The sequence below is a fragment of the Macrobrachium rosenbergii genome, chromosome 49 (assembly GCF_040412425.1).
Source record: "Macrobrachium rosenbergii isolate ZJJX-2024 chromosome 49, ASM4041242v1, whole genome shotgun sequence".
NCBI classification, from domain to species: domain Eukaryota; kingdom Metazoa; phylum Arthropoda; class Malacostraca; order Decapoda; family Palaemonidae; genus Macrobrachium; species Macrobrachium rosenbergii.
In genome coordinates, this window is record NC_089789.1 from 23,151,106 (window position 1) to 23,158,605 (window position 7,500).

At 36.1% G+C, this 7,500-nt stretch overlaps 1 long non-coding RNA gene across 1 annotated transcript in view; it reads right to left on the minus strand.

The window, feature by feature from the left end:
* The window catches only part of LOC136832159 (uncharacterized), an 89,895-nt gene that overhangs the window by 35,936 nt on the left and 46,459 nt on the right, over positions 1–7,500 (minus strand). The window contains exon 4 of the long non-coding RNA XR_010851103.1: positions 529–628. This is a non-coding gene — a long non-coding RNA (uncharacterized lncRNA). The remainder of the gene's footprint in view (positions 1–528; positions 629–7,500) is intronic.

Genomic DNA, 7,500 nt, shown 5'->3' on the forward strand with positions numbered 1-7,500 from the left:
GATGATACAAGATGCTCTTTACGAACCACATATGGTATCGTTTGAGCTTGTATTGCGAGGGGTTAGATCGTTTGTGTAACTACAAAAGTGGTGAGGTACTGTAAAGCAATGAGAGAGGAATAAAGACGCACACACGCAGAGACAAAAGAGAATTATTGGCCGAGGTAGAGCGAGGGCGGAGAAGTACTGAGAGAGAGAGAGAGAGAGAGAGAGAGAGAGAGAGAGAGAGAGAGAGAGAGAGAGAGAGAGAGAGAATTGGCAGTAGGAATTCCCATCGGTTGAATTGACCGCTGACCCCATCTGGTATGAACATACGTCGAGCTCTGTCAGCTAGTAATGGGAGGCAGTGTTTGTTACCAAAACTGGAAAAACAATAATAATGACACTTTGGCGTTACCCGTTCTTTCACTTAGATGACAATTGCTCGATAACGGCAACTAAAGTGTCGGTTGTTCGTGTAATGAAAGAATATGAATAAAAACAACGGAAACTGTTACTGATAGTGATATATTTGTTGGAACTGCTTACCTGACCAGCTGTTGAGAGGTGCTTTCACGCAAGTGAATGTTATCGAATCTTTATCCATTTAACAGTCTAACGGAACTGGCAATGTCCTCACCAAGACAGCCTGATAAAAATAAGAAATCCAATCAGGTATAATGAGAGTAGAGATAATATTCCCAAGATTTTTAGTACAAAACAATCCCATTATGACTCATTTCCACTTACGCTAAAAAAAACTTTATTGTGATTTTATTTCTAAAATTTCTAAGTTTAGGTAATATTACTTTTTGCAAGTTAGTTATCCTGTGATGGTGGTGTAAGAATACTATGTCGGTTTCAACTCATCTGTCCACCCACCAGCTGAAGATGTGGCACATGCGCATGAGTAGCTCGTGATGGCTGCATGTTTCCACCAACTGGGTGTTCATGCATTGCCAGGCAGAAGTGTGGCAACCCTCTAAATACATAATTAGGCTTTGGTTTTGTTAATGTTTGTTTGAAAACAATACTTTGCTGATCTAAAAAGCTTACTGGCTTAATGTGATAAATATTCGATCTGTTTCTCCAGTAACATAAATATGAATGTTGACATATAAAAGAACCTCACAACTTCTTGTAAACGGGTCAATTTGTATCGATGATATGCCTATACAAGCACAAGAAAGACAAGCTTGTATCAAAAAGTCGTCTCATATCAAATACAAACGAACGCTGGGGTTTCAATAATTATATTTTTTCACTGATATAGCCCAGGCTACACGTACCTATACGCACAGACTGGTCAGATCACATGCTTTCCTAAGCATTCAAACTTTATTCCATGTACAATATCATTGCATGAATATAAAAAGAGCTTTACTATGATACCAAAATTAAATCCACTTACGTAAAATAACCTTTAATAATGTTGACCACTAGAACACGAAACTGACACGCGAACAATAGGCCTATGTGTTGTGGTCTTCTTGTAAGGAAACTTTCATTTCGTAAGTCAAAATTAATTTCTTATCGTAACCTTTATTTTTTCATTCTATCTAAAAATTGTTCCAATCCCTCATATTTAAAAAATGTGTCTAGGCCAGCCTTTTGTGCCTTATATATAAGTCATCAACATGCAATGCGTGACAGGAACTCAAGGAGATATAAAACCTTTGCTCGACAAGTTATTTGGCAAAACACACCTGAAACTGCCCAGTCACTGAGCTATTGTAATGATCTGTATGCTAAAAAAAATTATATAAATATGCAAAGTACTTTGACAAGAAAACTGCAATACCACTGCCATGCATAAACCGTAATTTCTTGCCTTCCAGCCAATGCTGCAGTGTTTGTTCCTTTCACCTACCCTAGATCGCTTCATAGAACACAATATTTCATATCATTTCCAATATTACCTTACTCATGTAATTTACATCCGATAAATTATTGAAATACGTTTTATTCGCATTCGCGAATAATACAATTAGATAAAACAATTATTGAAACCGCATCGTTCTTTTGTTTGATCTTCGTACACTATCTGATATAAGCTCGTCTTTCGTGTGCTTGTATTGTTATATCATCAATATAAATCGGAATGCTTGTGATCTATATAAGATGTGAGGGTTCTTTATATTCATATAGCATTCAGGTGTATTTATTGAAGGAATAATTTACATCTTTATCAGTATAAGCATACGACATCGGTAGCTGATTTCAGTCAATTACGAGCTATCCTATGAGATCTGCCTGCCATATTTACCTAAAACCTATGCTGGTAACTTGGTGAGTGGACTGATGGAATAAAATAGAATATACCACCGTAGTCGTAAAAAGGCAACTAAAAGGATAATTGCTGCCTTGCAGATGGACGTTTTTTTTAGTCTATGGCTATGGCCCAACGTCCATAACTGGTTAACAACTGCAAGGGCATGAACCTGAAACCATACCAGATGCTTAGCGACAGCAGTGGTGATAAAGGATTTTGCAGCTGTTAGATTTAAGTGCAGATTTTACACTGCCTCTACGTATGCAACAATAAGTTTTTGGTATCTTCCAGTTAAATAATTTCGTTCAAGTGTCACAACGAAAAAAATACCTTGCGTCCGCTTGTGAGTTTCAGGGAGCATCATCAAGTTCAGCTGGAAGTTTGATTGGCTGAACCGAGTGAGGAAACAAGTATTAGGAACCTGTTGCCTCCCTATCATAACGGAGAGATAAAGTCAGCAGGCTAATATATATATATATATATATATATATATATATATATATATATATATATATATATATATATATATATAATGAGAGAGAGATTGACTGATTAATTGTGGGTTATCTGTCACAAGAAAGAGAGAGAGAGAGAGAGAGAGAGAGAGAGAGAGAGAGAGAGAGAGAGAGAGAGAAAATCACTTCAGCCAGGTCATGTGATCAGGAAAGTCTCCTCGAGAGGCGCCGCAGGAAATCCGGGCCTTCTTTGGTGCATGAGCAAAAACTATACGAGCAAGGTAAAGAGAAAGCACTACTAAAGAAAAAAGTTAGCACTTTTGTAACGCCAACTGTTTGAGCTCTGATAACCTAATTCAGAAAAAATGTCATACTGCAAAAATGGAAAATTTGCCAAAATATTTTTTTTGGAAGCCTCACTTACTGGTTTGGCGTCCATCTATTATTAAAATATATATCACACTGGTTCTGTGATCTTCGCTAGCAATAAATTTGTTTTTTTTTTTATATGTCATTTTCTACATGGTATTTTCCTTGACAACATGAACTAATTCTATCAAAAATAATTTAAGGGAATCTACTGTAGACTGTGATGGGGAAATGCGTGTCTACTTGCCTATAAACAACGTGAAACGCAAACCTTTGAAGATAATGCCGCTCTCCATTCTTTATATTCAAGCTATACAGTATCTCGGACGTAATTTAAATGTTACGTAAAGATAAAATATCAAACCTAACTGAACGAAATCAGACGACTCCAGAAAATACGTGAAAATTAGGATGATAAAATCTTTCTAGCTACAAGATATAATGATGATAAAGTAAACTTTATCATCAGTACAGTAAAAAATATTCTCATAAAATTCATATTCCCTCTCTCTCTGATAGCTGCTCATGTGAACGTTTCGGTGACCTACATTTTACAATGCTGTTAATCACCCTGCCCAAACACACATACATATACACACACACATACAGTACAGTCACGTCTACATGGTTTATACAGAAACGTAATGGCATACCCATACAAGCCTAAATATTTTTTTTAGTTTTGTGACCTCAAGTAGAGGAGTTTTTAAATTCTACCTCATTGCTACATATAACAACAAAGAAAAGCCCCACCTATATACGGGTAAATACTGTTTCAAACGATGCCAGAACGCGTTTATATCTGCATCTTAGACCAGTAATAGTATTGTTTTCAAACAAACATTTACAAAACACATACTTGATTATGTATTTAGGGGTTTCCCACACGTCCGCCTGGAAACATGCAACCAACGCTCTTAGGCCTAGGTCTAATACTCTGATCATTGAAGAGATATCTTGAATTGAGTATCCCTTGAAGGAAATGGCTGTAATTGTCTAATTAGTTTCATCATGTGGTTGAGTTAATGTGTTCCTGATAAGATTTTGTGACACCGAATCATTTTCAGATTTTTGTCCGTAGTACCGCAAAACACCAATAGGCCTAGGCCTAAGCTCATGAATGGATTGAAAAACACCCAGGTTGATTATGTACGTTATCTTAGTAGTTATTTGAGTTCAATATTTGGCGTTTTTTGGTTCTTTAATATCATCTCTGCACTGTATATACCTAAATCAAAGGAAACTGACATCTGCTGACAACACTCCAAGACCGTACATTCACTCATTTTGGTTGCTCAGTACCCGCTGGGGTTAACAGCTAGCACTTAATTAGTACTTCAATTACGCTATAACTCATCTAAACATGACAGAAACAAAAATAACTACCTGTTTTCCATCACAAGTGTATGAAAGTAAATGGAGTTTTCTCCTGTCATATATAAAACAAAATTGTAGTGGACGACACTTCATACAGCCGGCATGACAAGTCGGTAACTAAGTAACAACTGAATTTCCCTCCAATTTGTGACGTCATCTCAGAGAGTAGCAGAGCCATCTATTAGCACTCTGACAAAACAGCGCCAGTTCGAGCTCACGTACAGCATATCTTTCAAGTTGAAATCTTCCCTATTTTTCTGCTATCTTGTTTGGGGATGGGGGGAAAGGAGACGTGGCATGCCAATTAGGGTGCGAGCAGAAGGTACGGTGGTACGAGACGAGAGACTCATGACCGAAGTTTCTTCGGAAAGGTTAGGCGGGGGTAGTAGATTCTTTTATTGTTTGAGATTTGGGTCGTGCGAAGAGTAAAAGCAACGGGAAATTGATAAGTGTGAGCGTGACGATGTGCGTTTGTGTGTGTTGATGCCCTAAAGTTTAGGTACGGGCTTGCTCACATATGGTACTACATCAGAATCTTAATTTACCAATTTCTCGGTACAGCTGCTTACAGCACTAACTGAATGGATCATCATCGGTGAAATTCATGCGATCAGCGCTTACAGTTGGAAGATGCTAATCTTTCTTTTAAATCGTTATGTACTGGGATTTAATTTGTTCCCCCTTTTCTAACAATATGTGATCGCTTCGTGTTTTTTTTTTTTAAGTCTTTTCTCAAAAAAACCGATACAAACCGCTTCTTATGAGTTCATTAGCTACTAGTGATACTTTTGGTATTCTGTATCTTTGTTAAATCCCGTTATGGTTTACGTGATACATTATTTCAAAAGGTCATGTGGATTCTGAGTTTCCTTTTTATAGAATGTGCCCTTTCTTTGAATAGTGAATGCTTTTGAATGCATGCATGCTCATTCTGAACAATCGTCTCAACCTACTTTTATGTGAGGATTATTTTGAATAATAATAAGTGTTAACTTGTTCTACATGATGGAAATTTTTGGATATGGCTCGTTTCCTTTATATGAAGTTTATCTTGAATAACTCAATTTGCTTTAAATGACGGTCGTTTAGAAAAACTGAGCTACCTCTGTTTGAATGCTGTTCTATCTGAAGGTTATTTTTGAATAAGCAGTATTTTGATTGATGTAAAGTTTATTCAATATAAATATAATTCTGAATGATATTTTAATATCAAAATAATTTTGAGTCACAACAGTAACTAGCTTTATATGCAGATTACTTTGAACAAAAGTGTTAACTACCTTAATACGAACATTATTATGACTCGTAACAGTAGCCTTATTTTGAATTAGAGTGATAGCTCTCTCTTAATTTTAAAAAGTTAAAGTCCTCCTGGGCCTCTGTAGGCTCATAGGGCAGGCTAGTTCTCTCTATATGAGAATAATATAGAAGGTTATATATAGAATCACAATGATATCTAACTTTATATAAGTGTTATTTTTAATCGCAATGATAACCGCTAGCTCTTTTTGCGCGTTATTTTGAATAACAGTCATCTGTCACTCTGTATTAGTGTTACTTTGAATCAGACTGATAACTAGCTCTATTTAATGTTAGTTTTAATCACAATCATAGCTATCTCTAGCTAATTTGAATCACAGTGGTAGTTAGCTCTGTATGAGTGTTACTTTGAATTACTGCAAGAGCTCACTCTATATGTTTTATTTGAATTACAGTTATATGAAATATTTTCATTTATAGAGCTATATAAATGCTATTTGGGATACGTGTAATAGCTATTCCATATAAGTGTTATTCTAAATCAGTGGCATAGCTGTGCCTATAAGAGTGTTATTTCGAGTCACAGAGATAGCTAGCTCTTTGTGAGTACTTTTTTTTAATTACAGTGATAGCTAGCTCTCTTTAAGTGTTATTTTGTATCGCAATAACAGATAGCTCTATATGAGTTTTTTATTCACAATAACAGTTACCTCTATGTGAGTGGACTTTTGAATCCCAGTGACAGCGACAGTAGCTCTATATGAGTGCTATTTTGAACTACAGTGACAGCTAGCTCTATATGAGTGCTATTTGGAATCACAATGACAGCTAGCTCTTTATAATAGATCTATATAAGTGCTATTTTGAATCACAGTGACTGCTAGCTCTATGTATGTGCTATTTTGAGTCACAATGACAGCTAGCTCTATATACGTGCTATTTTGAATCACAATGACAGCTAGCTCTATATAAGTGCTATTTTGAATCACAATGACAGCTAGCTCTATATAAGTGCTATTTTGAATCACAATGATAGCTAGCTCTATATAAGCGCTATATTGAGTCACAATGACAGCTCCTCAGTATTAAGGTTATTCTGAATCACATTGACAGATAGCTCTTTATGAGTGCTATTTTGAATTACATTTATAGCTAGCTATATGTAAGTGTTATCTTGAATCACAGGGGTAGCAATAACATCATAACTATCCCAGTTTGGTTGTCATGCTACTTCAGCTTCCATCGTCTTCATGAGGTATTCAGTTCACGACTCTTCCGGTCGTCTCTGGCTGCCTCACCTGACCCACTGACTTCCATTTTATCGTCTATGGTATATCCCTCCCTTTCCTTTCCCTCTATGTATAAAGGCCAATGTCCTATGCTGGCAACCAAATTTCTTAGCTTCTTTTCTTAATGTTCTACCTTGCAAAAACAGTTGTAATTGTGACGTTTTGTCTTGAGTTTTATAAGAGCATTTTTTGCAATTTTTATATAAGGCTTGTGTTGTGCCATGTGAAAAACACCTATGAATCAAATTTTCTTCCTTTTAATATCAAAATGAACTTTTTTCAAGTTTCTTCTGTGCATGACTACTAAACAATACTCATTTTTTCTTAGCCTTATCGTTTCCAACACAACTCTTGAATTCCTGTTTGAAAGACTAATGCGCCTTCTCATCTACAACGCCCCCAATGTATGTTTACCTTTCAGTGTTGCAACAGCGTTTTCTGGTTAAATTCATCATCTACTGCTTTTTTCTCATGTTAGAGCTTTCCACTTACAGTGTTT